The following is a 21079-nucleotide window of genomic DNA, read 5'->3' as shown; positions in this document are numbered from 1 at the left end:
TTTAAAAAACAAAACACATCCACAGTATACCTGGATGGTTATTATGACAGGTGGTGGTGTTTTAGCTGCTCGGATAAGCGGAATGCAGGCTCAGGCAAACAGGCATTGTGTGGTCCTGGGGAGAAAGCCTAGATGGGGATACCAGTGAGTTGACCGTTCTCTACTCTCAGAATTGTCAGTCAGGTGCTTAATTCGTCCTTTTAAAAAAGTCCATGACTCATTCTTGAAATAGCCAGACCTGCTCTTAAGAGCCCCCTTTTTGCAGATGTCAAACCAGGTGCAGGAGAGATGCAAATTTTACTCCAGTTGAAGCTAGCATATGCAGCACTTGATAAAATGTCCAAGGCTTACCTTCAGTCAGTGTTGAACAGTGACAGCATTTCAGGCCCTTGGTAAACAGAAGTTTTACTCAGATATTTTCAAGAGATTGGATTTTGTAGTTCCGGATGAGGACAGGGTCCAGAGCTCTGGAGCCAGCAACAGTGGAAACCATGACGATCTGTAGGTCAGAAGAAACAAGGGAGAAAGCGGTGTCTCTGGGACCCAGTGAGCGAAAGCTCTGGCCGTGAAACTGTAGGCGTGCAACAGCTACAGGCAGGACAGAAGCAGGCAGGGAGATGGGGGTGAAGGTAAATACCTTGACTCCCCTTTCCTCTCCTCTCCTATCTTCTCTGATCTGCTGGTATTTTTGTAGCGAAATTCATCTGGAACGTAGTGGTAAGGGATCTTACCCAAGATCCCTTAGGTGATGCAGTCTGTGTGTGTGTGTGTGTGTGTGTGTGTGTGTGTGTGTGTGTGTGTGTGTGTGTGTTTGTGTGCCAAGTCTCTTTAGTCATGTCCAATTCTTTTGCAGTCCTATGGACTGTAGCCCACCAAGCTCCTCTGTCCATGGGATTTTCCAGGCAAGAGTACTGGAGTGAACTGCCGTGCCTTCTTCCAGGGGACCTTCCCAATCCAGGGACTGAACCTGTGTCTCCTGCAGCTCCTGCACTGCAGACAGATTCTTTAGCACTGAGCCACTGGGAAGCTGTGACGCAGTCTGTAGAGGTTAGCTTCCTGGAACACAGAGAAGAGCAAGGAAAGACTGGATGATGGAAGAGCGGGGGAGGGGAGAATAACTAGCGCAGTGTGCAAATCTCTGTTCTCTAAGGCTAGCCTTTACCCTTTGAGAGCATAAGCATTTGGAAGAGAAGTTATTTATAAAGGATGCCAATTACAGGAGCTGGGCAGTGAAAAAGGAACACCAGTCAGTCTTAGATTCTCCCCAGGTAACTGCTCCCTTGTTTGTGCTACGTGGAGTCTAGTGCATATTCTACCATTGCCGTGATTTCTTTAGGTGTGTCTTTCCCCCTCTAGACTTCAAACCCTTCAGATTGTGAACTTCGTTTTATTTGTCTTTGTCTCCCCAGCATCTAGCCAGGTGCTTGGCATTTGTAGGGAATTATGTCTTAAGTCAATGATGGAATGACTCTTCCTAGACTCTTTCAAGATAAATTTGAGTTTGATAGTGCTTTTCATAGTTAAATGGTTAATCATCTTTCTCCAGTGCTGGGTCTTCAGTAGTGTTCTTTTTCAGAGAGGCAGGGAGAATTCATGACTCTCGGTTCCCTACCAACTGAAGCTCCTGCATTGTTAGTGGCCACAGTGGAAATAGTTCTGCTGTCCTTGTGAGCCATACAGTAACAGTTTCATTGAACATCTCCTGTGTGACCAATGTGTTCACTGATTCTTGTTTTTCCAGTAGTCATGTATGGATGTGAGAGTTGAACTGTAAAGAAAACAGCACTGAAGTATTGATGCTTTGGAACTGTGGTGTTGGAGAAGACTCTTGACAGTCCCTTGGACTGCAAGGAGATCCAACCAGTCCATCCTAAAGGAGATTAGTCCTGGGTGTTCATTGGAAGGACTGATGTTGAAGCTGAAACTCCAGTATTTTGGCCACCTGATGCGAAGAGCTGACTCATTTGAAAAGACCCTGATGCTGGGAAAGATTAGGGGCAGGAGGAGAAGGGGACGACAGAGGATGAGATGGTTGGATGGCATCACTGACTCAATGGACATGGTTTGGGTGGACTCCAGGAGTTGGTGATGGACAGGGAGGCCTGGCGTGCTGTGGTTCAGGGGTTGCAAAGAGTCAGACACAACTGAGAAACTGAACTGAAAGCCTTTGACTGTGTGGATCACAACAAACTGTAAAATTCTTAAAGAGATGGGAATACCAGACCACTTTACCTGCCTCCTGAGAAATCTGTATTCTGGCCAAGAAGCAACACTTAGAACAGGATGTGGCAAATGGACTGGTTCAAAATTGGGAAAGGAGTACGTCAAGGCTGTATACTGTCACCCTGCTTACTTAACTGATAGGCAGAGTACATCATGAGAAACGCTGGGCTGGATGAAGCACAAGCTGGAATCAGGATTGCCGGGAGAAATATCAATAACCTCAGCTTTGCAGATGACACCACCCTTATGGCAGAAAGCAAAGAGGAACTAAAGAACTTCTAGATGAAAGTGAAAGAGGAGAGTGAAAAAGCTGGCTTAAACTCAACATTCAAAAAACGAAGATCATGGCATCTGGTCCCATCACTTCATGGTAATTAGATGGGGAAACAATGGAAACAATGACAGACTTTATTTTTTTGGGCTCCAGAGTCACTGCAGATGGTGAGTGCAGCCATGAAATTAAAAGATGCTTACTCCTTGGAAGAAAAGCTATGACCAACCTAGACAGCATATTAAAAAACAGAGACATTACTTTGCTGACAAAGGTCTGTATAGTCAAAGCTATGGTTTTTCCAGTAGTCATGTGTGGATGTGAGAGTTGGAATATAAAGAAAGCTGAGCACTGAAGAATTGATGAGTTCAAACTGTAGTGCTGGAGAAGACTCTTGAGAGTTCCTTGGACTGCAAGGATATCAAACCACTTTCCTAAAGGAAAGTGAAAAGTGAAAGTCATTCAGTCACATCCAACTCTTTGTGACCCCATTGACTATACAGTCCACGGAATTCTCCAGGCCAGAATACTGGGGTGGGTAGCCTGTCCCTTCTCCAGGGGTTCTTCCCAACCCAGGGATCGAGCCCAGGCCTCCAGCATTGCAGGTGGATTCTTTACCAGCTGACACAAGGGAATACTGGAGTGGGTAGCCTATCCTTTCTCCAGCGGATCTTCCCGACCCAGAAATTGAACTGGGGTCTCCTGCATTGCAGGCAGATTCTTTGCCAGCTGAGCTGTTGAGGGAAGCCTAAAGGAAATCAGTCCTAAATATTCATTGGAAGGACTGATGCTGAAGCTGAAACTCCAATACTTTGGCCACCTGATGTGAAGAACTGACTCCCTGGAAAAGACCCTGGTGCTGGGAAAGATTAGGGGCAGGAGGAGAAGGGGACGACAGAGGATGAGGTGGTTGCATGGCATCACCAACTTGATGGACATGAGTTTGAGCAAGCTCCAGGAGTTGGTGATGGACAGGGAAGCCTGGCGTGCTATAGTCCATGGTGTCGCAAAGAGGCAGACATGATTGAGCAACTTAACTGACTGATATTAAGTATGAGACCATTACCCATAGAACATGTATGGGGAACAGTCTAAAACTGGATGAGGCTTGAGCATGGTGGTGCCAATCAAATGCAACATGTTTAAAGAGAAGAGGGGTCAGCAGTGTTCCATTATAGAGTAAGTTAAATCTGAATTTGACCTTAAATGTATGTATAAGATTAGTAAGCAGGACGAACTTGCCCTGCCATATATCAAGACCTGTTATGAGGATATAGAAATTTAATGTGGTGCTGGCATTGGGCCAGGTAACTGACCAGTGGAATAAAATTAAAACCCCAGAAAATACTGTATTAGTCTGCTAGCACTGCCGTAAGAGAACACCGTAGACTGAGTGGCTTAAACATTAGAAATTTTTTCCCTCACAGTTCTGGAAGCTGGAAGTTCAAGACTGAGGTGATGCCGGGTTAGTTTCTGGTGAGGACTTCTCCTTGGGTTGCAGATGACAGCCTTCATTACTGTGTCCTCACATGGCCTTTTCTCTGGGCGTGTGCTTCCCTGGTGTCTCTTCTTCTCATAAAGACACCAGTCCTGTCGGATTAGGGCCACACCCTTATGGCCTCATTTAACTTTAGTGACTTCCCTGGTGGCTTAGAGGGTAAAGCATCTGCCTGCAATGCAGGAGACCCAGGTTCGATCCCTGGGTCAGGGAGATCCCCTGGAGAAGGAAATGGCAACCCACTCCAGTATTCTTGCCTGGAAAATCCCATGGACAGAGGAGCCTGGTAGGCTACAGTCCATGGGGCCGCAAAGTGTCGGACACGACTGAACAACTTCAATCATCCATTCACATCCTTAAAAGACCTATATTGAATTACAGTCACACTTAGGATTTCAACATAAAATTTTGGGAGAACACAATTCAGACATTAGCACATGCCTACAAACAGGTTTACATCTTTGGTATATGTCAGATTAGTGGGAAAAAAGAAGGGCTATTCAGTAAACAGAGCTGAGAAAAAAAAAACTTATCCTTAGGAGAAAAGATGAAAATAGATCCTTACTTCATACCCTTCCAAAAAAATAAAAAATCAACTCCAGAAGGATCAAAGTCTTAAATACCAAGAAAAAAAACATAACTTTAAAATTTCATAGTTGGTCATAAGAAGACATTTCCTAAGGTGTTTTTGACTTTTAGTCTTCAAAGAAGGAGACTTCTTCAGACACAAAAAACACTTACTATAAAAGAAAGGTTGACACGTTGGATTACGTTAAAATAAAATCTAACTAAGCATTATTGAAATTATATGATGCCTGTTATTTGCGTCAATATAATTGGTGGGAATGGAGAGGAATAGAGGTATAGATGAAACAAAATTGGCCATGAATGGATCATTTTTGAAATTTAGTGTTGGGTTCATGGGGTTTGTTATACCAGATACACAAAAGACGAAAGGATTAGTAGAATATACAAAGAAGTCCTACCAATCAAAAAAAAAAGCATAAAGATAGATACAGACAAGGATATACATATGGCCAAGAAATATACCCAAAATGTTCAACGTCATTTATGATTTGGAAGGAAATATGACTCAGGGCCTCAATGAGGCACCATTTTATACCTACTCGATTGGAAAAATTAAAAGGGGTGTTAATGTCAAGTGCTAGGGTAGATGGTGATCCAGAGGATCTCATACCCTGCTAGTAAATTGGTGCAACTACCTTAGAAGATAGTTCTGGTGTTATCCCATAAAGTTGACCACATTTCCAACATTCTGCTTTCAGGTATATATGTAAAACATATATACAGAAATATTTATGGTGGCAGAGTACACAACATCAAGACCTAGGAAAACCCCAGTGTCTCTGGACAAGAGAGTAGATGAGTAAACTGTATTATATTCACCCTGTGGGAGACATGCCATAATCAAAATAAAGTATAATGAAAGGGTTGCAACATAGATGTTTTCACAATATAAGATGAAAAAATTCTAAAAATATTACATATATTGCCTTTTCTATAAATTTAAAAGCAACTAAAATTATAACCATAGTTTTTAGAAATCCATGTAGATGAGATGATAATACATAGAAAGGAAAGCAGTAGAATCTTGAGTACAGGATTCAGGCTGGTTGTTATCTCAGGAGGCTGAGACTGGAAGGGCTGTTGAGTAGGTATTAATAAGTTATTGTCACAGTCTAATTTTTGATTCGGGTGGTGGGATCATGGTTCCATATTACAACATTAGATGTGAAGGATGAGTGAATGAGGGAAGCCTGTGTGGCCCAGAGATATGAAAGTGTTCCATATCAAAGATAGTGATTAATCCAGTTCTGTGCAATTGAGGTTGAATTAAAAAAGGAAAAAGGATTAGAATGAGTGGAAAGGAATAGTAGCATAGTACATTTGTCACCAGGACTTTGGAAATTGTACATTTTGCACAGGAGGATAACAGGGTTCAGGCTAAATAGCTATTATGAAGAGACTGCAAACAAAACTAACTGCTCATACAAGACAGAAGGTCTGTCTCCCACTTTCTCTTTCTCATTCACATACTAATCTAGATCATTGCCATTCAGTAAAAATGCAGTGTGAACCACGTATGTAACAATATTAAATTTCTTAGTAGCCATGTTAAAAAAGAAATAAGTGAAATTGGTTTCATAAATATACTTTACTTAATATAATAACAATATTATTCCAGTATATAATCAGGGTGAAATTTATTAATGAAATAGTTTAAATTTTCATCTTAATAAGTCTTCAAAGTCTTATATGTATTTTATCCTTGTAGCACATATCAACTCAGACACTAAATTTTCATCAGAAGTACTTGGTCAGTGTTTAGAGTTCATAAAATATATAATTGAAAAAAGTAGTTCCACATACCCAAGATATTCTTAACATAGTTAAAAGTTTTCCATTAACTGAACCAAATATTGGTACTTAGGTAATTAAAGTTAGCTAATATTAAAGATTCAGCTCCTCAGTCTCACTAGCCACCTTTCAAGTGCTCAGTAACCACACGTGGCTAGTGGCCACCCTAACGATAGAGCAGTTCTGGTTCGTTCATTAGCACGATGTCCTCCCCTAGATGGACCAGCAGCTTTAATATCACCTCGGGACTTTTTAGAAATGCAAATTGTGAATCTGAAATTGGAGACTGGCCCAACACTCAGACTGTGAAGAATCCACCTGCAGTGCAGGAGACCTGGGTTTAATCGCTGGGTTGGGAAGATCCCCTGGAAAAGGGGATTGCTACCCACTCCAGTATTCTTGCCTGGAGAATTCCATGGACAGAGGAGCCTGGCATGCTACGGTCCATGGGGTCACAAAGTGGGGTGTGACTGAACGTCTAACACTTCCAACACTCCGGGCTTAACAAGTCGTGCAGGTAATTGAGATGTATTCTGAAATTTGAAAACCACCGACATACAAGCCATTTAGAGACTAGTGCTTTATACCTTCTTGTTCTCCAAATCACTTGTAGCATTAACTTCATCTACAGAGTAGAAACTAGCTGATTAGGGTCGCTTTTGCACCCTACCTGTAGCAAGGCTGGGAGCTGGGGAGAGAAAATAGAGTGGGCAAGCAATTTCTTTTTTTAAAGGCCTAATTGCACACATCCTTCTGCCCAGATTCCGTTGAGTGGAGAGAGCTGGGTGGCCATGTCTAGCTGAAAGGGAGGCTGGGGATTGTAGACAGGCTGGCTGCTGCTGGGTGATTTGTGGCCGTGGAGTGGTAGAGGGAGGTCTGTTTCTGTAAGAAAGGAGGAGAGAATGGACACTGAAGGAGGCTTGAAGTCTCATCGCAGAGGGGTACAGTTTGATTTATTTTGCATCCTAGGACTTAGTCTAGGTTTTATTATTTCATTGGCATATTGGGTGGGTTCCTTAAGTCAAATAGACGAAATATGGAAGCATACAGTGCCTCGGGAAATATTAAAGGCGCTATGGAACTGAGTGATATAGGTCAGACAGAGAAGGAGAAATAGTGTATGGTATTCCTTATAAATGGAATCTAAAAAGAAATGATTGGAAAAGGAAATGGCGACCCACTCCAGTGTTCTTGCCTGGAGAACCCCATGGACAGAGGAGCCTGGCAGGCCATGGTCCTTAGGGTCGCGGAGAGTTGGACCAAGCACTCATGCACGAAAAGAAATGATACAAACGAACTTACTTACAAAACGGAAAGAGAGTCAAAGACTTAAAGTATGAACTTATGGTTGCCTGACCATATTGCCATATTTAAAATGGATAACCAACAAGGACCTACCATATGTAGCACATGGAACCCTGCTCAGTGTTATGTGGCAGCCTGGATGGGAGGGGAATTTGAAGCAGAATGTATGCATGTATATCTATGGCTGAGTCTCTTTGCGGTTCACTTGAAACTGTCACAACATTGTTTGTTAATCAGCTATGCGCTGTGCTGTGCTTAGTCGCTCAGTCACGTCCTACTCTTCATGACCCCATGGACTGTAGCCCACCAGGCTCCTCTCTCCATGGGGATTCTCTGGCCAAGAATACTGGGGTGGGTTGCCATGCCCTCCTCCAGAGCATCTTCCTGATCTAGGGCTCGAACCCACGTCTTCCACGTTGCAGTCAGATTCTATAATGTCTGAGCCACCAGGGAAGCCCAAGAATACTGGTGTGGGTAGCCTGTCCCTCCTGCAGGGGATCTTCCTGACCCAAGAATCGAACCGGGTCTCCTGCAATGCAGGAGCTGTCAGGGAAGCCCCTAATCAGCTATGCTCCAATACAAATTAAAAAGTTAAAAAAAAAAATAAAGTTGCTCTGAAATATGTGCTCTTGAAAGGTGGCAGGGAGCGTATGAGTCACTAAGATTATCCTTGACCATCCTCCTTTGAAGTGGAAAAGGCTTCGTGTGGCACACTGGTGGAAGGAAAAACTTACCCTTAGGTATGATTGTTCAGAGAATGAATATATAATTGTCCCAATTGCATCCTGTAGAGATAATTGCTATTAACACTTGGGAGTGTCCACTACCTAGACTATAAAGATTTTTAATGGAATTATGCTTTCTCTCTCTTTTGTAATCTGCCTTTCCCGTCTAACTCATAGCATGAGTACATTTTGTACCAGTAATATAGATCTGCATTGTTGAAGACTACATAGCATCCTGTAAGTTAATCATTTCCTGTTGTGGGAATATTTCCATTGCTTGTACCTTCTGTTTTATAATTAGCACCACAGTGAATATCTGTGTGCATTTCCACCTACAACAATTCACCTATCCGTGGTCCTTTCCCCACCTCCTCACCATCTATAACATCCTGTTAAATCTCTCCTGTAAATTGAATAAGCATATTTAGTAAATTTAAACAAATAAGAGGTTAATCTTTGTTCAGATTTACACATCTTTGACATCCGTTTTAGAGTTTCTCAAACTGCTCCCATCGCCTGTGAACTGGACACTGGTGTTCTGGAGTTCACAGCCTTAAACTGGGTAAAACAATAGTTAACTGTTTCTCACTTCACACACAGAATAAAATCACAGCACAGCTTTCCTGTATTTGAAGTTTTTCCTGTATGTTTTTCTTACATGTTTACTGTGTTTTGCTGTTTGCCTATTCTCGAATCTACCCTAAGATAACTTGGTATCACATAAAGATGTATATTACCTTTAGATTTATTTTATCGGTACTTTATGGTGCTTTCGCACGAGTACCTTCACTTTAAAGAGATAAGTTTGGAAACCTCTAATCCAGGAGGCATAGGGCACGGTGACTAAGGGCAGGGGAAGGCTCCAGATTCCAAGGACTTGTATTTGAATCCTAGCTTTCCCCTCCCAGCTGTGTAGCCTCAGTTTCTTCATATGTAAAAATGAGATATAGTATTTATGTTATAAGGTGGTTGTGATGGCTAAATATGAAGATTAGTAGTACCCTTGTCATAGCTCACTAAGCAATTATTAGCTACTATTTTTATTTTCTCATAGAGGAGGAAACTGAGTTACCTAGCTCATTACTCTCAGAGTTTAAATAATGTATTACATTTGCTTTTTGTTTCTATTGTCTTAAATCACATGGGGGCATTGTTCTCTATATCCAGAACGCTGAGTGTCTACTCAGCCCCATGCTTTTTTCTGGATTAACAGCTTCAGACTGGTCTTTCAAAACTCGCCCAGCAACACCCCTCTTTAGAACCTTTCCCTTCGCTGTAATGGAAGCAGGACACGCCCCTATGCCCCAGGTCTTCTTGTTCAGCTGCTGTGAGAAGGTTCACAGTGACAGCACTCCTGATTTTTTTTAACTATCAGATAATTTTTAATTGCAGCTAACATTGGATAACAAATCATTCTATGAGAAAGATTTCCTAAAGACTTGACTAGAAACTGTCATGGTGTACTGCCTGGGATGTATTCATTTTCATAACATTAGGAATTGTAAATTGTTATTTTTCACATTTTATAATTTTTCAAGCAACCTAAAGCAGCTGATTCAAGAAACCTGTTTAATAGTCCGAGTGTAAAAATAACAAGACTGACTTCTTCAGTCTTTAAGTTTGGAATCAGGGTCTTCCCTTTAAGAAAAAAATTGAGAAAATACTCAAAAGAAATCCTTGAATTAGCTTCAGAAGTGAAATACACCATAGAAGTGAAATTTAGAAATCAAATAACAACCACTTCCATTGAATTTCTAGTTCTCGTAAAATGGCCTTGCTCTCTGAAAGATTATAGCCATTTCCACATGGCACTAGTGGTAAAGAACCTGCCTGCCAATGCAAGAGATTAAGAGACATGGGTTCGATCCCTAAGTTGGGAAGATCCTTTGGAGGGGGACATGGCAACCTCTCCAGTATTCTTGCCTGCAGAATCCTTGTGGACAGAGGAGCCTGAGGGACTGTGGTCCATAGCGTCACAAAGTCGGATACAACTGAAGTGACTTCACACACACACGTGAAAATAATAAGACATACTTCTTTTGGAATTAGGGCTTCCGCTTTAAGAAAAATAAAGAGAAAATACTCAGAAGGAATGCTTGAATCGAGGCTTCCTGTAAAACGGCCTTGCTCTCTGAAAGTTTGTAGCCGTTCCCATCTGTTTTGCTTGGCCTTATTCTACCATGGCTGCTTCCTCTGAATTGGTCAAGGCTTCTCAGTGGGGTGTGAGTTTCAGCGTTAATCCATCTACAGTAACTGGAATTACTGTGGACATTATTGTATACTCTAGTTGGTTGTTAGAATGTTTGGTGTCAAATTACAAACTTGATCAGAAGCCCAAGCTCCTAATTTCTCTGGCATTTTCAGAGCAGACCTGGGGTATCCCTGTTCTGGGAATGTAAGGTGGTGATGCTGTGGCGGGGGCAGTGGCAGTTGAGTGTTCAGTAGTTGTAGCATGAGTTCTAACATCATAGGAGCTCTGGTCATGGACGAGCTATTAAATCTCTCTCTTTACCCATCTTCCATAACAGTACCCACCTCATGGGTTGTATATATTAAGAAAGATGATCTACTTATGATGAGATTATTAGCACAGTATCTGGTACATAGTAATTCCCTTATGATTGCTATTAATTAAGTAGTAGTATTATTCACAATAATTGAGATACTGAAAATACTCTTGCTGGCACACTATTTAATATATTGAGACAGTTCCTTAGTGCCAGCCAGTCTTCTTCTTTTCCCTATAACTCTATTAAGCTTTTGAACAATCTAGTTATAAAGCCTTAAAAACTAATATTTGTTCAGTATTACATTAATAGGAGAAAATGGAAATATTTTCCTGACAGTTCTTAATGTGAACTACTGCATATGTTTGAAGTCATATAATTTATTCAGTTTCTATGGTGTATGTCGTAATATGACTTCAGAAAGTGAAATGGTAATAATAATGACAACAGCAATAAACATCTGAATTAATATGAAGAGAATGCCTATGCCATTCAGGTTAACATTGTTGAAGATTTCATAAGTTGTGAGTTGTCAAGCTTTGCTGGTTGATAACACTTTAAAATAAATACTATTTCAGGTTGTAGTATAACTCACCAGCTTATTATCAGTATGATAGCTAGACAGACAGGTAGTCATTTAAAAAGATTTTTTTGTTTTGAGATAATTATAGATTTACAGGAAGTTGCCTAAAAATGTACAGGGAGGTCCTGTGTATCTGTCTCTTAGGGACGATCTTACATCACTATAGTATAAAACAAAACCAGGAAATGACATTGATGGCAATCCACAGAGTTTATTCATATATGCAAATATCAATAATTTTCCAGTCTATAACTTGTCTTTCCATTCTCTTCAAGGGGTCTGTAGAAGGAAATGGCAACCCACTCTAGTATTCTTGCCTGGGAAATCCCAAGGACAGAGGAGCCTGGCAGGCTACAGTCCATGGGGTCACAAAGAGTTGGACACGACTTAGTAACTAAACAAGGAGTCTGTTACAGAGCAAACATTTTTAATTTTAGTAATGTTCAATTTATCAGCTTTTCCTTTTTATAATATAGGGTTAAGTTTCTCAAAAGGTGGTCTGCACATCACCTGCTTTGGAATCATCTGAAGTACTTGTCACAAAGCCCATTTGCTTGGGCCCCACCCCAAATACTCTGAATCAGATTCTCAGGAATGGAGTCTGGTAGTCCCTTTAATTTAAGAAGCTCCTTAAACCTGAGAGCCACTGATTCAGAGTTCGGCCTTGGGTTTTTTCCTTTTTGCTCTAACTTGTCTATGGGCTGTCCATTCACTCCTACCTCTTATATTATCAGATGTGTGGAGAACTTCTGCACAGCCTCTCTAATGAGCTCCAGGATTGCTGCCTTGCTGGATACTCTCTGCTACTGTACACAGAAAGTCTTTAATAAATAGAGTATTGGATAGATGGGCCGCTGTGAGTAAGATGTAGTAGAATAAAAACCATCCTAGGAAATGGCAATCTACTCAGGTATTCTCGCCTGGAAAATTCCAGGGACAGAGGAGCCCGGTAGGCTACAGTTCATGAGGTCATAAAGAGTCAGACATGACTGAGCACATTATAATTTTATAATTATTATTTACAGATTGTCTGTCAAAAAGCCTAGGCACTGGTCTTGGTGTTTGAAATTACTTAATTACATAATATTTGGGGGGGGAAGTTCAGTTATAGAGATCTATAAATGGATATTTTATGTATATATATACACACACACACATATGTACATAGTCTTGGGGTTATTTGCCTAACAGAAGCAAAAGATATAAAGAAGTGGCAAGAATACATGGAAGAGCTAAACAAAAAATATCTTAATGACCCAGATAACCACGATGGTGTGATCATTCACCTAGAGCCAGACATCCTGGAATGTGAAGTCAAGGGGGGCTTAGAAAGCATCATTATGAACAAAGCTAATGGAGGTGATAGAATTCCAGTTGAGCGCTAGTGGAGGTGATGGACTGCAGTTGAGCTATTTCAAATCCTAAAAGATGATGCTGCGAAAGTGCTACACTCAATATGTCAGCAAATTTGGAAAACTCAGCTGTGGCCACAGGACTGGAAAAGATCAGTTTTCATTCCAATCCCAAAAAAAGACAATGCCAAAGAATGCTCAAACTAGTGCACAGTTGTACTCATCTCACATGCTAGCAAAGTAATGCTGAAAATTCTCCAAGCCAGGCTTCAACAGTACGTGAACCATGAACTTCCAGATGTTCAAGCTGGTTTTAGAAAAGTCAGAGGAACCAGAGATCAAATTGCCAACATCCGTTGAATCATCAAAAAAAGCAAGAGAGTTCCAGAAAAACATCTATTTCTGCTTTATTGATTACTCCAAAGCCTTTGACTGTATGGATCACATCAAACTGGAAAATTCTGAAAGAGATGGGAATACTAGACCACCTGACCTGCCTCCTGAGAAATCTCTATGCAGGTCAAGAAGCAATAGGTAGAACCAGACATGGAACAACAGGTTCCACATTGGGAAAGGAGTACATCAAGGCTGTATATTTTCACCTTGCTTATTTAACTTATATGCAGAATACATCATTTGAAATGCCAGGCTGTATAAAGCACAAGCTATAATAAAAATCGTCAGGAAAAATAGCAATAACCTGAGGTTATTGAGATATGCAAATGACACCACCATTATGGCAAAAAGCAAAGAACTAAAGAGCCTCTAGATGAAAGTGAAAGAGGAGAATGAAAAAGCTGGCTTAAAACTCAACATTCAAAAAATGAAGATCATGGCATTCAGTCCCATCACTTTATTGCAAATGGATGGGGAAACAGTGGAAACAGCGACAGATTTTATTTTCTTGGGCTTCAGAATCACTGCTGATGGTGACTGCAGCCGTGAAATTAAAAGACGCTCGCTCCTTGGAAGAAAAGCTATGACCAACCTAGATAGCATATTGAAAAGCAGAGACATTACTTTGCCAACAAAGGTCTGTATAATCAAGCTACGATTTTTCTAGTAGTCATGTATGGATGTGAGAATTGGACTATAAAGAAATCTGAGCTCTGAAGAATTTGATGCTTTTGAACTGTGGTGTTGGAGAAGACTCTTGAGAGTCCTTTGGACTTCAAGGAGATCCAACCAGTCAATCGTAAAGGAAATCAGTCCTGACTATTTATTGGAAGGACTAATGCTAAAACTGAAGCTCCAATGCAAAGAGCCGACTCATTAGAAAAGACCCTGATGCTGGGAAGGGTTGAAGTGGGAGGAGAAGGGGATGCCAGGAGATGAGATGATTGGATAGCATCACTGAGTTGATAAACATGAGTTTGAGCAAGCTCTGGGAGTTGGTGATGGACAGGGAATCAGGCGTGCTGCTGTCTGTGGGGCCTCAAAGAGTTGGACACAACTGAGCAACTGAACTGAACTGATTTGTACCTCCTCTTCCATTCATTGGAGCAGATAATTTGATGCACATTTTATTTGGAGAAAAATTTATATCACTTGATATCTGTATTCCTGAGGCTTAACAGCATAATATTTAGATGTTTGGTTGCTGTTTTTAAAAATTTAAACTGGTTCAGTTCAGTCGCTCAGTCGTGTCCGACTCTGCAACCGCATGAATTGCAGCACGCCAGGCCTCCCTGTCCATCACCAACTCCCGGAGTTCACCCAAACTCACGTCCATCGAGTCGGTGATGCCATCCAGCCATCTCATCCTTGGTCGTCCCCTTCTCATCCTGCCCCCGATCCCTCCCAGCATCAGAGTCTTTTCCAATGAGTTAACTCTTCGCGTGAGGTGGCCAAAGTATTGAAGTTTCAGCTTTAGTATCAGTCCTTCCAAAGAACACCCAGGACTGATCTCCTTTAGGATGGACTGGTGGGATCTCCTTGCAGTCCAAGGGACTCTCAAGAGTTTTCTCCAACACCACAGTTCAAAAGCATCAATTCTTCGGCGCTCAGCTTTCTTCACAGGCCAATTCTCACATCCATACATGACCACTGGAAAAACCATAGCCTTGACTAGATGGACCTTTGTTGGCAAAGTAATGTCTCTGCTTTTGAATATGCTACCTAGGTTGGTCATAACTTTTCTTCCAAGGAGTAAGCGTCTTTTAATTTCATGGCTGCAAGCACCATCTGCAGTGATTTTGGAGCCCCCCAAAATAAAGTCTGCCACTGTTTCCACTGTTTCCCCATCTATTTGCCATAAAGTGATGGGACTAGATGCCATGATCTTCATTATCTGAATGTTGAGCTTTAAGCCAACTTTTTCACTCTCCTCTTTCAGTTTCATCAAGAGGCTTTCTAGTTCCTCTTCACTTTCTGCCATAAGGGTGGTGTCATCTGCATATGTGAGGTTATTGATATTTCTTCTGGCATCTTGATTCCAGCTTGTGCTTCTTCCAGCCCAGCGTTTCTCATGATGTACTCTGCACAGAAGTTAAATAAGCAGGGTGACAATATACAGTCTTGATGTACTCCTTTTCCTATTTGGAACCAGTCTGTTGTTCCATGTCCAGTTCTAACTGTTGCTTCCTGACCTGCATATAGATTTCTCAAGAGACTACTTTATTTTTTTAAATGAAATTCTCATTGTGTGTTTTCTTCTGAATTATTTGCTCACGTTTCTAGCTGCTGCAGTCCCTTAAAAATTAAATTGTTCCTTTAAGATTCTAGGATATTCTGGAACAGGTCTCATGCTAAAAGACAGCAGCCAAAATGATGAAGCTGTTTCTTGTATCTTCATCTTGGAAGAAAATGATAAATGTAGGGAACAGTGCTTAATGATGTTTGTATCTTCAGACAGAGTCCAGAAGGCAAGAAATTAAAGCCAATGTTGCCTTGATTATGGAGCTGGATCCAGTCATCACCATGTTAGAGAGTAGCGATAGCTGTGGGTCATGATGTACATCCTGTCATAAGGAATATTATGTGCTGTTCTATCATGATACCATCTTCCTGCATGTGCAGCTCTCAGGGGAGTTTGATGTCAGAGAGGTTTGAGTTCCATGTGGGCCAGATAACCCTGGTGACTAACTTCAGATGGCCATGTCACTAATGTGCGCTGTGGGATACACAAGGAGATCAAGTGATAGTGTGATTGGTGAACCTTAGCAGAGATAATTCTGATCAGTAAGTGATCTCTGAAGACTGATGCTGGTAGGAATATATTAAGGATGGTGCAATGAAGAATTGATGCTTTTGAACTGTGGTGTTGGAGAAGACTCTTGAGAGTCCCTTGGACTGCAAGGAGATCCAACGGTCCATTCTAAAGATCAGTCCTGGGTGTTCTTTGGAAGGACTGATGCTAAAGCTGAAACTCTAATACTTTGGCCACCTGATGCAAAGAGTTGACTCATTAGAAAAGACCCTGATGCTGGGAGAGACTGGGGGCAGGAGGAGAAGGGGACGACCAAGGATGAGATGGCTGGATGGCATCACTGATTCGATGGACGTGAGTTTGGGTGAACTCCGGGAGTTGGTGATGGACAGGGAAGCCTGGTGTGCTGCAGTTCTTGGGGCCGCAGAGTCAGACACGACTGAGCGACTGAACTGAGCTGAGCTGAATGTAGGATGCAGTCCTTCCTGCCCCTACTGGATGTCAGAATTAGTCTGCAGCCATGGCTTGGTCTTGGACCTCATCAGAATTTGAAACAATTTATCCACCAACATGTGAGACCCCAAAGAGTTACTATCTTTGACCTTGGCTTCCTACCACTCTTTCTCCCTTCATTCTTCCTCCTACCCAACTGGGTGTCTGTCCGTCCCGTGGCAACCAGCCTCCTTTCTGTCTTCTTTTGGCATCATTACCATAGCTTGGATATCATGTAAGCCAACTCAGCAGGGCTGCCTAGTTTTCTTACCTCTGGTCCTTCAGTGATCCATCTGGCCAGTCCTGACCTTGAGAAATCTCTGTCATTCTGCTTTTCTTTTCATTTCCATTATCATTAAATTTCCCTTGTAGCCTGCTCACAACTCCTTATCTCCATTTTCACTATTCAGTGGGTCATGAATCCGGCTTCTAATACCACCCGTTACTAAAAATACTCTTAGAGGACCAAACTTCTCTTCTGGCAGTCAAATCCAGTGAATGGCCTTTGCTCAGTTCCTTAGTTTTTTGCAGCTTTTGACACTGTTGCTGCTAAGTCACTTCAGTCATGTCCAACTCTGTGCGACCCCATAGACGGCAGCCCACCAGGCTCCCCTGTCCCTGGGATTCTCCAGGCAAGAACACTGGAGTGGGTTGCCATTTCCTTCTCCAATGCATGAAAGTGAAAAGTGAAAGGGAAGTTGCTCAGTTGTGTCCGACTCTTCGCGACCCCATGGACTGCAGCCTACCAGGCTCCTTCATCCATGGGATTTTCCAGGCAAGAGTACTGGAGTGGGGTGCCATTGCCTTCTCCATTTGACACTGTAGCCTCATCTTTAATTGTATCCATCTCATTTGAAAAGACCCTGATGCTGGGAGGGATTGGGGGCCTGAAGAGAAGGGGATGACAGAGGATGAGATGGTTGGGTGGTATCACCGACTCAATGGACATGGGTTTGGGTGAACTCTGGGAGTTGATGATGGACAGGGAGGCCTGGCGTGCTGCGGTTCATGGGATCTCAATGAGTTGGACACGACTGCGTGACTGAACTGAACTGAACTGAACTGTGTATTCTTTTGGGTCTACTCCTATCTCCCTGTTTCCTTTCGCTCTCCTTTCTCCGGTACTTTCTGAATTCGGGGACTGTCGTCCATGTAATCCTCAGCTGTGTTCCTTTTCACAATTCTTACCCCTTCTCATGTCTCTTCTAGTCACTGCTGTGTGGATGAGTTCTAAATATAGATTCCGTCTCAGCTGAACTCTAGGATTATGTGTCCTTTTGCCTTTTGGCGATCTCTGCTTGATCTTCTACATGACACATGAAACACAGTATGTTTTAAAACAAACTATATGTATATTTGAAAACAAACTCCTGGGACTTCCCTGGCAGTCCAGTGGTTAGGACACTGCACTTCAGCTGGAGAGGGCATGGTTGAGGAACTAAAATCCTGCATGCCACATGGTGTGACCAAAAATAGGAAAAAAATATGTAAGTAAAACTTCTTCCCCCTCCTTCTTTCACTGATTCCTGTTAATAGGCCCACAGTCCTTTATTTCGATGGTTCCCAAATGTTTTTGGTTGCACACTGCAACAGTAAAACGTTTTGTGCATGTTATATCTAAAATATGATATTTGTTAATAAATATGTGTATGATAATATTCTTGTAAAACTTAGGAAATAGAAATTTTACAGATTATGGAAGATGAAATTAATATTTAAAATTTTTTGTTCTCTCTAAAATATTACTAATAATTTAATATGCTTTATTTTTAAAAATCCAGATTTAATACCTTATTATATAAAAACTTGAGTACTATTTATTTTGATTGTTGATTTTAGTGTTTTAGTTGAAAAAGATATCCTACAAATACATGTGAATTCAAATAGAAGTATATTTTAAGCTATACTTGTGCTTAGTCACTCAGTCATGTCCAACTCTTTGTGACCCCACAAACAGTAGCCCACCAGGCTCCTCTGTCCATGGGATTCTTCAGGCAAGAATGCTAGAGTGAGTTGCCATTTCCTTCTCCTATATTTATGAACTCATAATTTCTTGAGTAGAATCATGGTTGTCGGGGACTGGAGAGGAGGGCACGGGAATTATTATTTAGAAGAGTACAGAGTTTCAGTTTTGCAGCATAAAAAGAGCCTGGAGGTGGATGGTTGCACAACAGTATAAACGTCCTGAATGCCCCTGCAGTGTACACTTAAAAAGGTAAATTTTATGTGTATTTTACCACAACTAAAAACAATAATTTGCCATAAAAAGGAGTCAGTTCTAAAGAGGTGGATGAACCTAGAACCTATTATACACAGTGGAGTGAGTCAGAACGATCAATACTGTATTCTAACACATATATACGGAATCTAGAAAAACAGAACTGAAAAATTTACTTACAGGCCAACAGTGGGGAAACAGACATAGTGAACAGACTTATGGAGATGGGGAGAGGGTCGGAGAGGGCGAGATGTATGGAAAGAGTTAACATGGAAACTTACATTACTAAATGTAATGTAACTTGCTGTGTGGCTCAGGAAACTCAAACAGGGGCTCTGTATCAACCTAGAGGGATGGGGTGGGGAGGGAGATGGGAGGGAGTTTCAAAAGGGAGGGGATATATATATATACCTGTGGCTGATTCATGTTGAGGTTTGACAGAAAACAGCAAAATTCTATAAAGCAATTATCCTTCAATAAAAAATACATTAATATTTTTAAAAAAGTACTTAACTGAGAACCAGTCATATAATAAGCACATAATAAAAGTTAATGCTAATAATTGCTATTGTTATTTCTGTACCACTATCCTTGATAATCGTTTCTACAGGCCCATTGATATGTCTCAAACAGTGTCCTAATTTTGATTCAGTAATTGATCACCCTACCCATTGGTTCAATAATTGATCACATAGTTCCTTATACATACTAGGCACTTAAGAAACAATTATTGAATAAATGATGTGACAGCAATGGATTACAGTTGCTTCTTGCTTTTTTCTTTTTACTTTAGGGACCTAGTTCTATGACCGTGGTATGGCTTGTGATTAAATATTTAATCCATTTGATTTGATACTTTAAATGTATTAGTGACATTCTGCATGGATACATACTCATGGCAGAAGTTTATATTTAAGGCAGTTAAGCGCATAAAGCACAGATAGGCTTTTTACTCCAGAAATTATGTTACTTCAGACTGTGTATTGGTCATTTTAAGTTTTGTGCCTTTAAAAAACATGTTTGATAAAATTGTGCCAAATTAACATGATTGCCTTGGATAAGAGTGGCTTTCAGATGATTTTAAAATATGAAAGAGTGATTGAGAAGCTATCTTTTAAAGTAGCTTAGAAATGGAAAATGTGCGTTCCCTACAAGAAAAGGGAACGCTTAAGTCTTAATCTTTCACAGCTAAGACTGCGTGTTTTTCTTGCCTGCCTAACAGCATTTGACTCTTCTAATCTCATTTGACAAAGTACCTGCCTGTTCTTTCTGCCTTCACTGACTACCAGAACCTTTCTGAGCAGCTGTCTAGCTCAGCAGCCGCGTTCCAGTAAAATGTAATCTCACTTCCCACATCACTCCTGGCTTCACTGTCTGCTCTCCTCTCTCCTCCCTTTCGCCAGGAATCAGCGGATGTGGATGACGTCATTTTTTCCTTCGGCCGTCTGGCTGGTGTTTAATGTCGCCCTGCCCAAAGTCAAGAGTGACGAGCCTGCTTCTTCAGCAGTTTTTGCTCGTATTTCAATCGGTGGAAGTTTTGAATGAACAAAACATTTGAATCATGGAAATTTAGTTAAAAGCAAACAAAAATCAACCCAGGGGTCAGATATGAATGAATTAGAAGGTCCGGTAACCTGAGACCGTAAACCAGTGGCTGATGGAAACAGTGATTGGTACCATCTTGTGGGGTTTTTCAAAATGCTACTAGTTGGCCACAGTGGGAGTAGGATGTTAATGCCATACGTTTTTATCAAAGAGATGTTACATGAGCTCACTTAACCATCTAAGCCCTGTCTTAAACATTAAAAAAAGAAACTATCATTTTAAGTTTTTTCTATACTACAGCTGAGAAACAATATATATGGACAAATAAAGCCTTCAAAAATGTACTTGCATTTTCAGATATAAAATTTATTTATAAATAAATAAAATAACAAATAATATTATATATTTCATACATTTTATTACTATATAAATATACATATGGGGCTTCCCAGGTGGTACTAGTACTAAAGAACCTGCCTCCCACTGCAGGTAGACATGAGACCCTGGTTCACTCCCTGGGTCGGGAAGATCCCTTGGAGAAGGATATGGCAGCCCACTCCAGTATTCTTGCCTGGAGAATCCCATGGACAGAGGAGCCTGGTGGGCTTTGGTCCATGGGGTCGCAAGGAGTCGAACATGACTGAAGTGACTTAGCACATCCTTGCACATGCTATATAAGTATATAATTTATAAGCTATATAAAATTGATAACATAAAAGTTCATAAAATCTACAACCCCATGTAGCTGGTATATTTCAAAGACTTCTTTGCTTTCTCAGGATATAAATTGCTCTACTCGAAAATGAGCACTGTTCACAGTTCTTAGAGAGGAC

General features: G+C 41.1%; 1 protein-coding gene and 1 non-coding gene across 41 annotated transcripts in view; both read left to right on the top strand.

Annotated features, from left to right (window-relative positions):
- Positions 1 to 21079, top strand: part of OSBPL6 (oxysterol binding protein like 6) — a 225010-nt gene that overhangs the window by 37761 nt on the left and 166170 nt on the right. For 23 of the 40 annotated variants that reach the window (XM_060409724.1, XM_060409708.1, XM_060409703.1 and 20 more), the window contains exon 1: positions 17770 to 17970. The exons of the other annotated variants lie outside the window; for them this stretch is intronic. The gene's annotated coding sequence lies outside the window, so the exon portion shown is untranslated. Of the gene's footprint in view, positions 1 to 17769; positions 17971 to 21079 lie in introns of those variants that run through there. 40 annotated transcript variants of the gene reach the window in all.
- Positions 4134 to 4206, top strand: TRNAC-GCA (transfer RNA cysteine (anticodon GCA)). Its single transcript has one exon. It is a non-coding gene; the product is annotated as a tRNA-Cys (tRNA).

The sequence above is a fragment of the Ovis aries genome, chromosome 2, assembly GCF_016772045.2.
Source record: "Ovis aries strain OAR_USU_Benz2616 breed Rambouillet chromosome 2, ARS-UI_Ramb_v3.0, whole genome shotgun sequence".
Lineage (NCBI taxonomy): Eukaryota > Metazoa > Chordata > Mammalia > Artiodactyla > Bovidae > Ovis > Ovis aries.
The sequence above is the reverse complement of the archived record's forward strand: the minus strand, read 5'-3'. Positions and strand labels throughout refer to the sequence as shown.